The 18,532-nt window shown below is 33.0% G+C and overlaps 1 protein-coding gene across 4 annotated transcripts in view; it reads left to right on the plus strand.

Moving 5' to 3' along the window:
* The first annotated feature begins 409 nt into the window (after positions 1 to 409).
* The window catches only part of PLPP4 (phospholipid phosphatase 4), a 291,598-nt gene continuing 273,475 nt past the window's right edge, over positions 410 to 18,532 (plus strand). For 2 of the 4 annotated variants that reach the window (XM_074295737.1, XM_074295736.1), the window contains exon 1: positions 410 to 640. The gene's annotated coding sequence lies outside the window, so the exon portion shown is untranslated. Of the gene's footprint in view, positions 641 to 1,022; positions 1,092 to 18,532 lie in introns of all 4 variants that reach the window. The other 2 variants (XM_074295738.1, XM_074295735.1) reach the window with 2 other exon arrangements.

The raw sequence follows: 18,532 nt of genomic DNA on the forward strand, positions 1-18,532 counted from the left end.
TATGGTTATAAACAGGGTATTTTGGTAAATGTTTAACAACTGGTTCCCCTTCCCATGTAATTTTAAAGTTTAACATCCATTATTAACATTTTCCCAGGATTTTTAAGTCTAGACAATGAACAAATAACAAATCAAGCTCCAATGTATGTTATTTGCTGATTTCTACACATGCTCATCTGTAAAGTTTACTAATAGGAGTTTATTAGTAGGTAGAAGTTGATTCCAGACACCCCTGAAGGGACTGGAAACATCTATTAACCCATTTGATCTTTATCTTTATTTCCAACTGAAACATCACTTCAATTGGCCTCCTTCCTTTTCTGCTTCATTTGGACTCCTTAAACATTAGTTCAATCTCTCATTGGGCGGAAGCTCATCATGATGTCTATTTTACAGATGAGGAAGCCCTGGCTAATAGAGATTCAGTGATTTATGTGTGGTCAGACAACCAGTAACTTGAGTGGAACTCAATGCATTTGAGTGGGAGACCAGTAACACTGTGGACTCACATACAAGAATATCAGAGAAACTCATTTTGAACTGCAATGATTGATCATTATACTCTCAGGGAACATACTGAAAAGGGGACTGTTAGAAAAAAAGAAATGTGAGTTGATGATGATGCACTCAGAACAGAAAGGTAGGTCTGGATGATCTTATGCTTCCTCAGCAAAAGGTACTATTTTTTATTGCCTCTATGCCTTCTCAGGAAAGCACCTTGGTCCAGTGATTTGGAATTATTACAAAATATTATTCATAATAAAGAGACTAGGAGGTTGAGGGGGGCTGCAATTTTGGATGAGAGACATGGGCTAAAAAAGAATGTTGAATGTCATATAGAAATAGATCAGATGAACAAGACTGGGGTGGGGGGAAGACATTCCTAGTTATTGTGAATATTTTAAGGATTATGTAATGGGGGATGATAACACTTGTTCTATATTTCTCAAGAGAGAACTAGGAACAATAGAGGGGAATTACAAAGATGTAATTTAGAATTATATTTGGAGAAACTTTTTCAGGGAAGAAGAATGGTCTGCCTTGAAAGAAGGTGCCTTCGCTCTTGGTAGAGCCCCTCAACCAGAGACGAGGTGACTACTTTTTGGATTGATTCCTTTAATTTGTGGATTGGCCCAGGAGCTCATTGAGGTCCCTTCCAATTCTCAAATCTATGCATCTATGAAGTAGAACCAGAGGTTCTGGGTTCATGTCCTAGATTTGATACCATGGGCCAGTCTGTTAATTTTTCCATACTTCAATTGTTTCATCTGTAAAATGTTTATACAATTCATCTTACTGAATTGTTGTGTTAGCTACTGGGAATACAGATACAAAAAAAATTAAGCAGTCTTTAATGTCAGGGAGCTTAACTTTCTAACACAAGGATCCAAATCCACATGTCCACATATAAATATAATAAGAAGAAATGTAAATTTAATAAATACAAATATTTATAAAACAGTGAAATCTTTGAAAATATATAAATATGATTTACTACTATTATTATGAGTAAACAGTATGAACATACTAGCCAAAATAATTTTAATATAATTTTTGAGTGCATTAATAGAAGTATTGATACAGAAAAAGAGGATGAATTTCAAATCCTTCTGTACTCTGACCTGTTTAGACTCCATTGGGAGTATTTTGTCCTGCTCATGATACCATAGTTTAGGAAAGCAATCTGTCAGGTTTCCCTTCCCTTTTGTGATATGCTGGGTTTAATCAGTTCTGGTCTGAACTAAACTGGCAGACTTTATCAGAATGCTGCTGAATAAGGTCTTCTATTCATCTGTAAAATTGAAATAATAATAGCTGCTCTAGCTACCTTATAGAGTTGTAAGGAGAAAAAGTACTTTGCAAATTGAATAGTGCTATATAAATGTGATTTATTAAGTTCTAGGTTTTTTTAAGTAAGAAAAATTATATTAAATTTCATTTAATTCAATGAAAATTTATATATCTGCTATGTACAAAATGCTCTCTTAGGTTCTCAGGGAAGATACAAAATTTAAATAAGGTATAATCCTTTCCTAATGGAACTTGTAGTCTAATAGGAACATATGCAGATATTGGTACTACATAATAACAAATAATGCAGCATTATAAGGTTATAGAAAAAAAAAACTTTATTTTTGCAGGGAAAATCACTAGTACCAAGGTGGGATCAGGAAAGGTTTTGTGGAGGAGGTGGAATTTGACCTAGATTTAAAAGATGATAGTAAATCAATAAGGGAATAAAGAGAAAGTTATTCCTATTAGAAATAGCATGTAAGTGGGAAAGCTCAGGGACAAAAGGTACAGTAAAAGTCCTACCTGTCGAAAATGCAGAATACAGAGAGGGGAGTAGGGGAGATCAGACTAGATAAGGAGGGTGACTTTGCTTTTGGAGGGCTTTGAATCCCAGATAGATATATTTGACAATAGGTATGTATTGAACATTTTCAAGCAGAGTTACCTGACCATCTCTATGAATAAGGAAGATTAATCTGACAGTAGTATCAAGGATCAATTGAAAGAGGAAGAGAGAAGAAGCAGGAAGACCTATCAGAAAGGCTCTTGCGTGATCTAGGAGAGTAGTAGAGTGGGCTTCTATTAGAGGGATGACAATAGTAGAAGAGAGCATAGGTACAAGAGATAAGGAAATATAATTGATAAGAAATAAAGCCAACAAATAAAGCCAAATTAATGAAGTCAAAGAGAGTTTCAGATACAAAGATGTAGGCCATATCTCTGTTAAAATGTAGGAAACCACATAAATGTATTATATATTTAAAGGAATAGCAAGTTTTACTGATAGATTTGGAGTTTCATGTGCTATCATATTTTTATTACTATCATTCTATGTCATGTAAATACTTGCTTTATTCCATAAATTAAAAATAACATAACATTTAAAAAGTGATTTCAAAATAAAGGAATAGTTTTTAGAAGTAAAAATAATAAATTCTGTTTTGGATAGACTAAGTTTGAAATATTAGGAAAAACAAGCAGAGATGTCCAGTAGGCAGTTGGAAATGAAGATATGAAGTGCAGGGAGAAGAGTCAGACATGAGGATATAGAAAGGAGCCATCTGAAGAATGATGGTAATTGAAACTATTAGAGTAAATGAAATGTAGGGAAGGCTGTCCCTCACATACAGCATGGACTATCATTGTGTGGCTTGAATTGAGGCAGAAGAGACATCTCTAGCCTCTTGTTCATCCAACCTTCTCCAAGGGACACTTTAGAGCATTGATCTCCATTAGTGATGAGGGAATCCTATGCCAATGGGCTTTGAGAATCAGGTTATAGATTCTGTCACAGGAGAGTAGATATCTATATCTATATCTATATCTATATCTCTCTATATATAGATATATAAGGCCTTTCTCCCTTTACGGGACTAGAAAAAGGATGTAAGGCCTTCAGATGCCAAGGAAATATTTCTGTAAAAGCAAGAAGAAAATCAGATGAGAGTGTTATCCCTACAACAGAACTTCTTAACTTCAGGTTTATGAACTGTTATTTTTAAAATATTTTAATAGCTTTCAATATAATTTAATAAATAAATTAATTTATTTTGTTATGTTTCTTGTTTTATTTTACATATATAAAAACATTGAAAGGAGAGGTCAACAGTATTCATTGGATTTCCATGGAAATTGTGGGGGGCTAACATGCAAAAAAATGTTTAGAATCTCCTCTAAAGCCAAAAGAAGAAACAATATCACATATTATAATAGATTTATGGATAGATCAGATTTCAGAAACCATCTACTTTAATTCTCATTTTATAGATGAGGAGGTTTACATGGTATATTTATCACTTCTTGCAAGGCCTTTTTTATATCTCCTGTGCTTAATAAAAGCTTGTTGACTTTTCAAGGTCAGAAAGGCGGCAAATGAGGAAGCACAGATTTGAACAGTTGCTCTCATTCCAAATCATGGCTATTTCAACTCTGCAAAGTTTTGTGCAAAGAGATTTCTATCTCTGAAAGTTAACTCTTTGTCCTACTCATACTTATTTCTATTTCACAAATTCTAGCCACTTTACCCTTTTCTCTCTTATTCCCATCTCTCTTATGCTCAGCCTACCCCATACTCTTTCACTTGTTGGAAAAAGATAAACAGTATTATAACTTCAAGGAAAGGTCAAGGAAGATGTGGGTTGAATAAAAAAGGAATCTCTGGATTTGGCACTTAGGAAGACACTTTGAAGGACTCTGAGAAGTCATTTTAAAGAGAAAGGTAGATAGCCAATTTTTAATAGTAAAGGAGAAAGAAGAGATGAAATGGTAAATGGATAAAGTAAAAAAAAAGTCAAAGAAAGCCTTATAAGTGAGGTGATCTCAATAAATTTGTAAGTAGATTTAAAGTAATCTATTGTTGTGAAAAGACTGAAAAATCACAAAGCCATAAATTCAGGGCTGGAAGGAACCACAGAGAATATTATATTTCATTCCCTGATTTTATAAGTGAGGAACTAAGATTCATAAAGGTCATTGATTTGCCCAAGATAATAAAATCAGTAAATAGAAGATAAAGAATTCAAATCAACATCCTTTGACTCCAAAATGGGTATTCTTTCTATTGCATGGGAGAGAAGAGAAATGTTTCAGGTTACATGAGTTATAAGTGAGTGTTACAGAGACCAGAGGAAATGGAATTGTGAATGCAGGGAGAAAGATTAGCCAGAGTGAGCTGCTGGGAAACTTGTTCTGTGACTAGAGGGTAGAAAGAAAAAATATGTGGTGATAATGCTGAGAAATTTTAAGAAATAAAGTAGAGAGCACCCTATGGATGACCTTAATCTTCTGAGTCAAATGGTGAGTTTGCTGAGTATTAATTCATTTGCAAAGAGAGATGGGCACTGAGGAGAATGTGAAATTGAAGAGAGAGAGAAAGATTTGAAATAGTTTATGAGGGAAATAAGAGTTTTTTTTAAGACTAGAGTTAAAAAATAGTCTAGAATCATCAAAGATTGGAATTTTGATGGAAAAGTTCCAGAATAAAATCCATAGGGAAAAACAATGGGGAAGATTCAGTAAAAGTGCTTATCAGGCACTATATGGAAGACACAAAGCTCTTTTACTGAATTTACAGAAAGTAGACAGGAGTCAGGTCCACAGAAAAGGCAATTTACAAGTACCAAATGGCTCCTAAGGGTCTCAACAGAATAATTTCTATCCATTAGAGTCAGTGGCAGACCCATTATTTTCCCGAACTAACAGTACTTGTAAAATGGTTTTTGGGGGATTTTGGATAATGTTTGGATAAGAAAGTAATGAAATTTTACAGCATGATCTGTCTGCTTTCTGGACCACAGAGATTTGAAACAATTCAGGAAAACAGAAAAATTACAAAGATTATACACTATGACCAAATTATATTTATATGGGAATGCAGGATCAGTTTAATATCAGAAAATCTATAAACTTTACCATTTTAATAACAAAATCAATACAAATAATACAATTATATTAATAAATCCAGGAAAATATTTTTTGGCAAAATACAAGTCATTTCTATTAAAAACACTAAAAATAGAATAAATGAACCTTTTCATATGTCTAAAAGTAAAAGCTACTCTTATTTGTAATAGATAAATCAGGATCCTTTCCAATAAACATGAGAATGAAATAAAGATGTTCATTGACAGAACTTTAATTTGACATGGTAATAGAAATGCAGTTATAGAAATAAGACAAGAAAAAATAATTCAAAGAATAACTACAAGTAAAAAAAAATAAAAAAAAAAATTTCCCAAGAGGATGAGATGGTTTACCTAAAGAATCCTAAATACAACAGCAATAGCAAAACTATGTGATAATCAACTGTGATGGGTTTGGTTCTTTTCAACAATGAGGTGATTCAGGTCACTTCTAATAGAGTTGTTATGGAAAGAGCCATTCTTATAGAGATAGAGGCCTATTTTTCTGTTATTGTTTGCTTGCTTGTTTTTTTTTCTCTCTTTTTTTCCTTTTTGATATGATTTTTCTTATGCAGAATGACAAATGTGGAATATATTTAGAAGGGAAAAAATCCTAAGTACCTTAATTTTTTAAAAATTAAGAACTTTAGCAAACTTGCAGGATATAAAAGAAATCAATAAAAATCGCTGGAATTTCTATATAATAGCAATAAAACCTAGGAAGAAGAGATAACAAGAAAATTTCCATTTAATTTAGTAGAGAATATATAAAATACTTGGGAATCTGCCTTCTAAGAAAGATACAAGAATTATTTAAAAACAACTATAAGTAATTGTTTACACAAATAAAGACAGATCTAAATAATTAGAAAAATATTAATTGTACATGGGTAGGATGAACTAATACAAAAATGATAATAGTACCTAAATGAATTTACTTATTCAATGTCATACCAAACTAATAAAGGATTACTTTATAAGTCTATAAAATTGATATGTGGGAGGGCAAGAATCTTGAGAAAAAATGAAAAGGAATAAGAATAAAGAGACTCTAATAGTATCCCTAGCACACTATAAAATAAGGCAAATATGATTAAAACAATTTGGTACTGCTTAAATGTTATGGGAGCCACCTGCTAGTGACTGCTGAGATCTAATTCTGACCAGGAGACTGAGAAACAGTTGCATTATCTTACCTCTCTCCCCTGTCCTCTTGCCTTCGATTTATTTTATTCCCAATTCACAGGTAACATCTGTTTCAGTAAAAGCTGATTTTCAATTCCTTCAAGTGTGTTATGATTCACAGCTATGAGGGCTTTTGCACTTAGGTGTGGTCCTTAACAGTTAAAAAAGAGAGATCAATCAGTAGAACAGATTAAGCATAGAACACACAGAAGGAAAATGTATCTAATAAATACCCTAATATTTAATAAATAGAAGTACCTCAAGCTATTGGAATAAGTTCTCAGAATATGATTTTTAAAAGTCTGAGAAAATTGGATAGCAATATGACAGAAAATAGATTTAGATCAACACCTTATTATTTATAAAAAAATTAACTCCACATGAATACATTATTTAAATAGAAAAGTTTAAAATTAGAAAAAAACATTAACAAATGATAGAAGCACAGTATATCTATATATCTATCTATATCCATTCTATATCTCTATCTATCTCTCTATCTCTCTATTTTTCTACCTACCTATTTATCCCATAGCATTTATGGATAGGAGAAAAACTGAACAAAGACCTATATTCCACATAGTTTGAAATTGATGTATATAAGTCTTGAGAAATGGGGGATATTATCATTTTCTTTCTTTTTTCACTTTTAATTTTATTGTTGTGTTTTGTGTTTGCATTACAAATCCGTTTAAGGGATATATACAAAAATATACATACCTCATTGTACACCCTGCATCCAAACAAAGAGTAGAAATATCATAGAAGAAAAATTGATAATATTGATTTCAAAAATTAAAAAGTTTTACACAGAGGAAGACAATTGACATTTAGACAAGATTAAAAGGTAAGTGATTAACTGGGTAAGATCTCTGATCCAAATTCTCATTTGTAAGCTCTATGAGGAAGTGATTGAAATATATAAGTACAAGAGACATGCCCCAGTTGATAAATGGTTTAAAGATATGAATAGACAGTTCTAGACAGTTCTCAAGGAAGAAAATACAATTATATATATATATATATATATATATGTGTGTGTGTGTGTGTGTGTGTGTGTGTGTGTGTGTGTGTGTGTATGTGTGTGTGTGTGTGTATATATATATATATATATATATGTATATATATATATATATATATAAAATGCATCACATAACCATGTAGATAAATGTAAATTAAAGCAATTCTGAGATTCTGTCTCACACTTGTTAGAGGGGCAACCTTGACCAAAAAAAAAAAAAAAAGATAAATGTTGGTGAGACTGTGGGGAAACAGGAAATGTTGGTCAAACTGGGGATGTTCTTAAATGTTCTGGAAAGCAATTTGGAATTATGAACAAAAAATTTCTAAACATTGTGTACTATTTGACCTAACTACACCTGTCATTTACCTTTGGCTAAAAGAGGCTGAAGAAAGAGGAAAAGATAATTTATTTACAAAAATATTTATAACAGCTCTTGTTATGGTGGCAGAAAACTCCTGGAAATTAATAAGATGACCAACAATAGAGGAATTATTGATTAAACTGTGGTATATAAAATATAAATATAATATAATATATTATATATAATAATTAAAATAAAATGTGGAAATAAATAATTCCAAAAAGACATAGAGAGATTCATATGAACTTATTCAGAGTGAAGTGAGCAGAACCAGAAGAACAATTTGTTTTAACATAAATATTATAACAATAAATCTTGAGGATTTCATAAAGTAATTAAGAATGAAATGAGCAAACCAAGAGAGCAATTTATATAATGACAACCCTGTATAAAAGCTGTAAGTATTCTCATAAATACAATGACCATTCATGATTTCAGAGGAATCTTGAGGAATCTAAGAAGTGATGGATTCAGGGTGTAGAATAAGACATGCATATTTTTGTATATAGCCATTAAGGGGATTTTTATGTAAAAACAAAACACAACAATAAAATTAAAAGGGGGAAAAGAAAGAAAATCAAGGATTTGTGCATTTTCAAGTCATTTATGTCTTGCTAGATGGTCCTTAAGAGTAGCTGGGGAGAAAAATATCATCACTTTATTTCCAATCATCTGATGATGTCTTTTTTTTTAATGATGTCTTTTTAAGCAGAGATTGAATTCATAGACTTAGCAGCTTAATAGTAAATGCCAGTGCTTAATCTCCATAGGCAAAGGTTTTGATAATCATGGGTTACATCTAGGTAATGATGAAATGTTTAGTGGAGTGGAGGGAAGGAGAGAAGAATGTGTGTTTGTGGGTATGTATGGGTCCAAGATGAAGTCAAAGAGATGGTTTGATGACAGAAAAGAATGTGACTAGATAGATTCATTCAATGATGTAGGAAAGAAAAGAGGAGGAACTAATCTTAAGGTTTGAGGAACTGGAAAGAAACTATATGTACATAAAGAAAGGCATATATTTATATATTTGCATGTATACAATAGCACATGCCTGTATATATGACATTTACTAGCAATGTGATCCCAAACTCCAGGGTCGTGGCTGTTTTATTGGAAGGAATATTTTAAAGGCAGAAACAAAAAAGATTTGGAAACAGATTGGATAACAGTAGTGAGAGCAATTGAAGCTGACACTAAGGGGGAAAATTAAGTGACTGGGAGGATTATAGTAATCTTGATTGAATGTTCAGTAGAGGGAAAAACTGGGGGAAAATAAAATGAATTCTGTCATAGACATGTTGAATTTGAGATGCTATGATGGGACATTCAATTCAATATTTTCAAAATGTTGTTAATGTGAGACTGGAACTCAAGGGAGAAGTTAAAGATATGCATATATATGTATATAAATAAAATGTACACACATATACATATGTGCACATATGTATATGCATACATATGTAAATATCTTTCTTTCTCTTTTCTCTCTCTGTCTCTGTCTCTGTCTCTGTTTCTCTCTCTTTCTCCTCATCTGAGAATTATTTGTATTACCCCAGCAAAGAGAGGAGGGTGCCAGCTTTGATCCCAAGAAAGCCCTGGGATCCTGATGGGTTGTTTACCCAACAAATATGTTGTATGGAATCCTTGCATCAAGATCGTACAAAGAGCTATCAATTTATATTAGTGGTTGACACATGTACAAAAATGTTTGTGGCAGCCCTCTTTGTTGTGGCAAGAAACTGGAAACTGAGTGAATGCCCATTAGTTGGAGAATGACTAAATAAATTGTGCTACATGAATGTTATGGAATATTATTTTTCTGTTAGAAATGACCAGCATACTTGTTGGTGGAGTTGTGAAGAATCCAGCCATTCTGGAGAGCAATCTGGAATTATGCCCAAAAAGTTATCAAACTGTGCATACCCTTTGACCCAGCAGTGTCACTACTGGGTTTATATCCCAAGGAAATACTAAAGAAGGGAAAGATGAATGGATGTCCATCAATTGGAGAATGGTTGGGTAAATTCTGGTATATGAATGTTATGGAATATTATTGTTCTGTAAGAAATGACCAACAGGAGAAATACAGAGAGGCTTGGAGAGACTTACATGAACTGATGCTGAGTGAAATGAGCAGAACCAGGAGATCATTATACACTTCATCAATGATACTGTATGAGGATGTATTCTGATGGAAGTGGATATCTTTGACAAAGAGAAGATCTAATTCAGTTCCAGTTGATCTATGATGGACAGAATCAGCTATCCCCAGAGAAGGAACACTGAGAATTGAGTATAAACTGTTTGCATTTTTGCTTTTCTTCCCAGGTTATTTTTACCTTCCGAATCCAATTCTTCCCTGTGCAACAAAAAAATTTGGTTCTGCACACATATATTGTATCTAGGATATACTATTACACAATTAACATGTATGAGACTGCCTGCCATCTAGGGGAGGAGGTAGAGGGAAAGAGGGGAAAATTCGGAACAGGGATGCAAGGGATAATGTTGTAAAAAATTACCCATGCATATGTAGTCAAAAAAAGGTTATAATTATAAAATTAATTTAAAAAAGAACAAAGGAAAACAATAATAATAAAAAAGAAATAACCAGCAGAATTATTTCAGAAAGACCTGCAGAGACTTACATGAACTGATGCTGAGTGAAGTGAGCATAACCAGGAGATCATTGTACATGGCAACAAGTTATACGATGATCAATTCTGATGGATGTGGCTCTCTTCAACAATGAGATGATTCAACCAGTTCCACTTGTGCAGTGATGACGAGAGCCATCTACACCCAGAAAGAGGACTATGGGAACAGAGTGTGGACCATAACACAACATTCTCACTCTCTGTTATTTGCTTGCATTTTGTTTTCTTTCTCAGTTTTTCTTTTTCTTCCTTCTTGATCTGATTTTTCTTGTACAACAAGATAACTGTATAAATAAGTATATGTATATTGGATCTAACATGTGTTTCAAGATATTTAACATGCATTGGACTATCTGCCCCCTAGGGGAGAGGTGGGGGAAAAGAGGGGAAAATTTGCAAGAAAAGGTAATGCAAGGGTCAATGTTGGGAAAATTACCCATGTATATGCTTTGTAAATAAAAAGCTTTAATAAAAAATAAAGCAAAACAATATTAGTGGTTGAGTTACCCCTTTTCACATGTATATATTACATATGTGCCTTATTTCCTTTATAATATGATTCCATTTTCCACAGGGATGCTGTGTGTGTTTCTGAGAGAGTATGACCGCAGCTTGGAGAATTATTTACTAACTATTCTTATTCTACCATTTCAATAAATGCTTTTGTTAGAAGTTAGTTACTTTTACTGGCTGATTGTTCATTGGAAGCATGCTAGTGAGAGCTCAGGCACTATGATACTAGTAGTAGACACTTATGGGTTTACCAGTAAAAAATAAGCAGCCACTCTGGAGATCCAGCTCACCAGTGAGTTGTGGTTGTAATGCAGAGAGGATGCTACGTAAATCTCCATTTGTCTATTTGGTGCAGTAAATAGAGCATCAGGCCTGGAATCTGGAAGTTGTTTAGTCATTTCAGTGGTATCCAACTTTTGGGGGTAATATTCTATCCACTTTGAGACCCAGTTGCCTGAGTTGAGTAGAACTGAGTTTAAATACAGTTTCAAACATTCAATAGCTATGTAACCCTATTTGCCTCAGTTTCCTTATCTGTAAAATGAGCTAAAGAAGAAAATGGCAAAATACTCCAATATTTTTGCTAAGAAAATCCCCAAAGGGTTCACTAAGAGTTAGACACTAGAAAACAAATGAATAACAAAAAGATTTTTATCTTCAGCCCTTTACAATTAAACTTGGATTCACATAGATAAGCACTTATAAACATTTAATTATATATGTATATATTTCTTATTTAATGCAAAGGAGCCATTAAGAAGCATTAATACATGCATTCATATTTGCTGCCATTTCTAGAGTTTTTAGGATTTTGTCTTTTGAATACATATTTAAAGACTTTTGAACCATTTGTATAATTTATTAAGCTTTCATTATATAAATACATGTTTAGGTGTTCATTAAAAATAGATTTGAAAACGATCATTGGGGAATTCCCTGGCTCTTCATACCTCATGGTAGATATCACATTAGTTGGCAGTAGGAAGTCATTATTATATTAACAGGCAATAGTGCATTAACTGAAACCCTTATAAGGCATGTAAGAGAATCAAATTTGCTTTTAATGGCTTTTTAAGCCAAATGCTAATTATGAGCATTGTTTTATACTATTCAGACAATGAGTTTATCTGATTAAAACAATTAGATTCTCAAAGGTGGAGGAAGGCGATTTTATGTAATGGACAATTTCAGATTCTTTTTTTTTTTTTTTTTTTTTTTTTTTTTTTTTTTTTTTTTTTGGTCTAGACCTGTGATTTCATCAAAGCAGGAAGCAGGCAGACATGGAATACTGTGGAACAGAACTTGAAAACTCCTCCCCCATTTCCAACTACTACCTGTTCTGTGACTCAGGGACATTAAGGGTTTAAGTGATTAAACCAGGTCACAGTTAATGTCAGGATTTTTGAATCCAGGTCTTCCTGGCTTCTGAGGAAAGAAGCACTATACAATCCTGTTCTGCAGCATAATTTTACATGAATATTTTTCAAATTATAAGAATCTAAAGTAATTTTGTCTCATTCAATTTGAAAATAACTAGGATTTAAAGGGCAGTTAAGTGGTACAGTGGATTCAAATCTGGCCTTGGATGTTACTAGCTGTGTGATCCTGTGCAAATCACTTACCCTGTATGCTTCAGTTTCCTTCTCTGCAAAATGAGCTGGAGTAGGAAATGCCAAACCACTTCCATATCTTCACCAAGAAAACTCCAAATGGCATCACAAAAAGCGGGACAGGACTAAAAATGATTAAACCACAACAGCAACAGGATCTCTCAAAAAGTAATAAATTATTTTTATTGTAGGAGAGTGATGGTGGTAATAGTGGTAGAGTGAGCCAAGGATTGGCAATTAGGGATGGTAAAGTTTTCAAGAATATAGGTTAATGGTCATGATGTAAAGAGAGCATTAGTCTCTAAAACCCAATCTGAGCACAGGGACTGCAGTGATAAGCATGGAAAAATGGATGCATTTCCAGGGAGAGTGAGTTCTGTGCTCATAGAGGGATTTTACCCTAAAGACACAGGGAGGCAGTAATAGTTTCCTTATTCTCCATTTAACTTGGTCTTTATCATGTTGGTCATGTTTGCTCTGTTCCTACAGCTGAGGATGCTCAGGCAATTCCTCCTAGTGAATTATGCATTGGTTTAGTGTGGGAAAAGCAGTATTAAAGCTGTAAAGCACATCTCACCTTATTGCAGAAGCATTGCTTCCTCTTGAAATGCCAGAGCAATTCTGAGCTTCTGAGTCTGTAACATCAGGGCTGTATGATGTTTCTATATCCAGGTACCCCTCTTTTTTGTTTTTTTTGGTTCCTACACACACACAACTGGCTTAATCTTTTAAACCAAGTTGGTCAGTCTGCAAGAACTGCCTAATTTATTCAGTGCCTCAACAAATATTTTAAAATTAATTTTGAAATAATTATTGAATTCTGAGACTGTCTGTGGTATTTTAAGGAATACAGAACCAAGAGGCAGAAAGTCTGAATTCCAGTTTCTGATTTGTCACTAAGTTCTGCTACATTGGACAAATCACTTTTTTTTTGAATTTCATATAAAAATTTTATTAAAATAGGTTATATATATATAAAGTAAGTTATCATTTACAATTTTTTAAAATATAATTTAATTTTTATTTTATTTTATAATTATAACTTTTTTTTTGACAGTACATATGCATGGGTAATTTTTTACAACATTATCCCTTGCACTTACTTCTATTCAGATTTTTTCCCTTCCTCCCCCAACCCCCTCCCCCAGATGGCAGGCAGTCTTATACATGTTAAATATATTACAGTATATTCTAGATACAATATATGTGTGTAGAACCGAATTTTTTGTTGCACAGGAAGAATTGGATTCAGAAGGTAAAAATAACAATTTACACTCATTTCCCAGTGTTCCTTTTCTAGATGTAGCTGATTCTGTCCATCATTGATCAATTGGAATTGGATTAGCTCTTCTCTATGTTGAAGATATCCACTTCCATCCACTTCCTCATACAGTATCATTGTTGAAGTGTATAATGATCTTCTGGTTCTGCTCGTTTCACTCAGCATCAGTTAATGTAAGTCTCTCCAAGCCTCTCTGTATTCCTCCTGCTGGTCATTTCTTACAGAGCAATAATATTCCATAACATTCATATACCATAATTTACCCAACCATTCTCCAATTGATGGACATCCATTCATCTTCCAATTTCTAGCTACAACAAAAAGAGCTGCCACAAACATTTTGGCACATACAGGTCCCTTTCCACTCTTTAGTATTTCTTTGGGATATAATCCCAATAACAGCAATGCTCGGTCAAAGGGTATGCACAGTTTGATAACTTTTTGGGCATAATTCCAGATTACTCTCCAGAATGGTTGGATTCTTTCACAACTCCACCAACAATGCATCAGTGTCCCAGTTTTCCCACAGCCCCTTCAACATTCATCGTTATTTGTTCCTGTCATTTTAGCCAATCTGACAGGTGTGTAATGATACCTCAGAGTTGTCTTAATTTGCATTTCTCTGATCAATAGTGCAAATCACTTTTTTTGTACCTGTTTTCTCATCTATAAAATGGAGCAAATCCTTTCTAGATTTAAGATTCTATGAACAGACAATCTCCAAGCTCCAAAATTTGATGATTTACACTTCAGTTCAAATGGAGGGTTTGAGAATTGATTTTGAGAAGAGTGAAGGAATCTAGGGGTCCTTGATGTATGAAATTGGGGAAGGTTCTGGTTTTTAGTAAAATAAGATCAACACTTTATAAAATAGGATGGTGTTGAACCAGAAGATCTCCAAGGTTCTTTCCAATTTTTACATTCTGTGTTTTTATGATAACTTGAAGGATAAAGGGTCTATAGATTTAAAGTTGAAAAGGACATTATTGGCCACTAAATTCAACTTCCTCTTTTTAGATATGAAGACATTGAAACTGATAGAGATCAAGTCACTTGTCCAGTTTAGCACAACTAATGAGTGTCTGAGGCAGGATTCAAATTCAATTCTTTCTGATACCCAGAATATTTTTATTCTATCCATTAGGCGACCTTAGCTGCCTAGGGATCTATATCAATGGCAAGAAAAGGAGGCTCATGCTTTGTTGACAAACATTATCTACTATCTTTTCCCTCCAGAAGGTAGTCTTTTCCTCAAGGACTTTGTCTTTGCTGGGAACACAATTATTTTTCAACTTCTGAGTTCTAAATCCTCCTCCTCTGGGCCATGTTCCTCTCTCCTTGAAAAAAGCAAGCATTTTGATTTTGGTTATACATGTGAACTCATGCAAAAACCATCTCCATAATAGCCATATTTTTGCATTCTTTTTTAATTTAATGATATTTTATTTTTCTAATTACATGTAAAGATAGCTTTCAACATTCATTTTTGTAATATTTTAAATTCCAAATTTTTTTCTCTCTCCCTTTCTCCTCTCCACCTTTCCAAGACAGCAAGCAAAATTCTATATAAATTAGTATGTAAAATCATTTAAATATATATTTCCATATTAGTCATTTTATGAAAGAAAAGTAAGAACAAAAGAGAAAGACCACATGGAAGCAAAATTTAAAAGTTCTTTGCCAGTACCATATGGTTTTGATGACTTCTACTTTATAATATAGTTCTAGGTCGGTATGGCTAGTCCTCTTTCCATTGAATTTTTTTCATGAATTCTCCTGATATTCTTGACTTTTTCTTCTTCCAGATGGATTTTCTTATTACTTCTTCTAGTTCTGTAAAATAATTTTAATAGTTTGATTGGTATAGCACTGAATAAAATTATTAGATAGAGTTATTTCAGTTTACTCTTGAGCAATTAACTTTTTTGCAATTATTTAGCTCTGATTTTATTTGTGAGAAAAATATTTTATATTTTTTCCATAAAGTTCATAGAAAATTTGTCTTGATAGGTAGACTCACAAATATTTTATATTATCTATAGTTATTTTAAATATAATTTCTTTTTCTATCTCTTGTTGCTAAGCTTTGTTGGTAATATATAGAAATACCAATGATTTATGAGGGTTTATTTTATATTCTGTAACTTTACTAAAATTGCTACACATTAGTCACATTGCAGAAAGAAACAGATACAAAATAAAATAAAAAACAAAATATAGTATGCTTTAATCTGCATTCAAAGTTCATCAATTCTTTCTCTGGAGATGAGTAGCATTTTTTATCATTGGGTCCTTTGTAAATGTCTTGGATCATTGTCTTTATCAGCAGAATTAAGTCTTTTAAAATTGATCATTATTAGAATATTGCTGTTACTATGAACACTGTTACATTGGTTCTGCTCACTTTACTTTGCATCAGTTCATATAAATCTTCTCAGGTTTTTCTAAAACTGACCTTATTATTGTCATTTCTCATAGCATACATAGTATTCCATAAATATATCTATATCTATCTATCTATCTATCTATCTATCTATCTATCTATCTATCTATATATAAATTCCTGCAATGATGGAGGACTTTACCATCACAAAACACTTTAATACTCATTATCTCAGAGAATCTCAAATTTGGAAGGGCCAGGGCTTCTTAAACTTTTTCCACTTACAACTCCTTTTTGACTAAGAAATTTTTACACGATCTCAGATATATAAATATACAAAATATATGTATAAATCAAACACTTACATATGATAAATTAAAATTTCATGATTCCCACATTCAGCTATGAGATCCCTTAAGAGGTCATTAACCACAGTTTAAGAAGCTGGGATCAAGTCTAACCCATACCTAAATATGAGGTTTCTCTGTCACATCCTTGTCAATTAGTCACCCAGCTTTGACTTGCAGGTGACATTGAGAGGGGTCCCATTACTTTTGGAGTCAGGTAGTACATCTCACTTTTCAAACTCTTTCATTCTTAGGGAGTGTTTCTAAATCCAGCTCTTAAAAACCTGTAAAAGTTCACCTATCTGAGACCAAATACAGCAAAATCATTTCCATTTCCCCATGAAATCCCTTCTGATACTTTACGGTAACAATCATGTTTTTTCTTTTGGAGAAGATGTTTTCAACTAATCTTATAGATTAGGATTAATTAACTAATTACATAGACATGGTTACTCTTTTCTGGACATTCTCCAGTTTATCTTTTTTTTTTTTTTGTAAAATATGGTGCCCAGAATTGAGATAATATGTCAGATGTGGCCTGACCATAGCAGTTAATGTATTAAAAGGTCAGAGACTGTTTTGGTTTTGTCACCAGTGTCTAGCACAAAACCAGGCTTTCAGTAAACACTTGTCAAATTGAATTAGATTGAATTTCATCTTCACCAGGCCTCAGGAGGATAGATGGGTTACTTTTTACAGATTTGGCAGATAGGTTAAATGGTTTGCTTAAGGTTATAGAGCAATTAAGTGGCAGGGCAAGAATTTGTATCCAGATCTTTTGGTTCCAAGTCCAGTACTATTTTCATGACACTACACTGGTTTCCTGGTCATAGGAAGAGGAATTTGGGAAAAGCAATTCAGAACCACAATGTTTTCTATAAGGAGCTTGCACAATCCATTTTCTTCAGTTGGACCTGAAGGCCTGGAAAAGGAGGGGTATGCCATTTATTCATTTGGATGCTGGGCAGTCAAGTGAAAACTTCTCCTTTTATCCAATTGTTCCTGGAAACTAAATGGTGCTTTCCTATCACTTCACTTTATGAACTAGCCATGCATGTCATTTTTTTCTGGGCTAAATGTTTAACATGACTTGAAAACATAAAAAATGTCCTATTTTTTGACATTAGCATTTGGGTGAGATTTATACAGTCCTGGACAGTTTTAATTTTCTGCTGTGTATTTGAGCAGAACAGTACCATTTTAGCTTTAGCTGTCCTTTTTATGGAATCACATGCATTTATATCAATATTATATTCATACCAAATGCTTTTTCATTTGCTGATATTTGTGCATTTACAGCCCTTTGAATATTGGTGCTTACTTAATATTTTCTCTCTAAGTTGAATGAGAGTCTGTGAAGGAAAGGATATTTTTATTATGCCAAAAGCTATTTATTATATAAATTTAATGAACTTCTAGTCTGTGGCAAAACTGAGGGTAGATTCACTTACCTTAAGAAAACATTTGTATTTATCAGAATTATAGCATTTTAAATTTGGAGAACTTAAACATAATTTACTATAATCTTCTATTTCATGCATGAATACATGACTAGTAATCAAAGAACAAATGAAATATTTGTTTAGAAAAATGCTTAGCACGGTGCCTAGCATGTAGCAAGTGCTAGATAAATGCTTATTCCCTCCCAATTGAGTATTTTTTTTTTTAACTAACCACATGCCCCACCCTCTCATGCCTTCCATTGTGGACTGGTCATATTAATGTCAGACAGCCAGACTTTGTGAGGACTTCC

The sequence above is a fragment of the Sminthopsis crassicaudata genome, chromosome 2 (assembly GCF_048593235.1).
Source record: "Sminthopsis crassicaudata isolate SCR6 chromosome 2, ASM4859323v1, whole genome shotgun sequence".
Taxonomy (NCBI): Eukaryota; Metazoa; Chordata; class Mammalia; order Dasyuromorphia; family Dasyuridae; genus Sminthopsis; species Sminthopsis crassicaudata.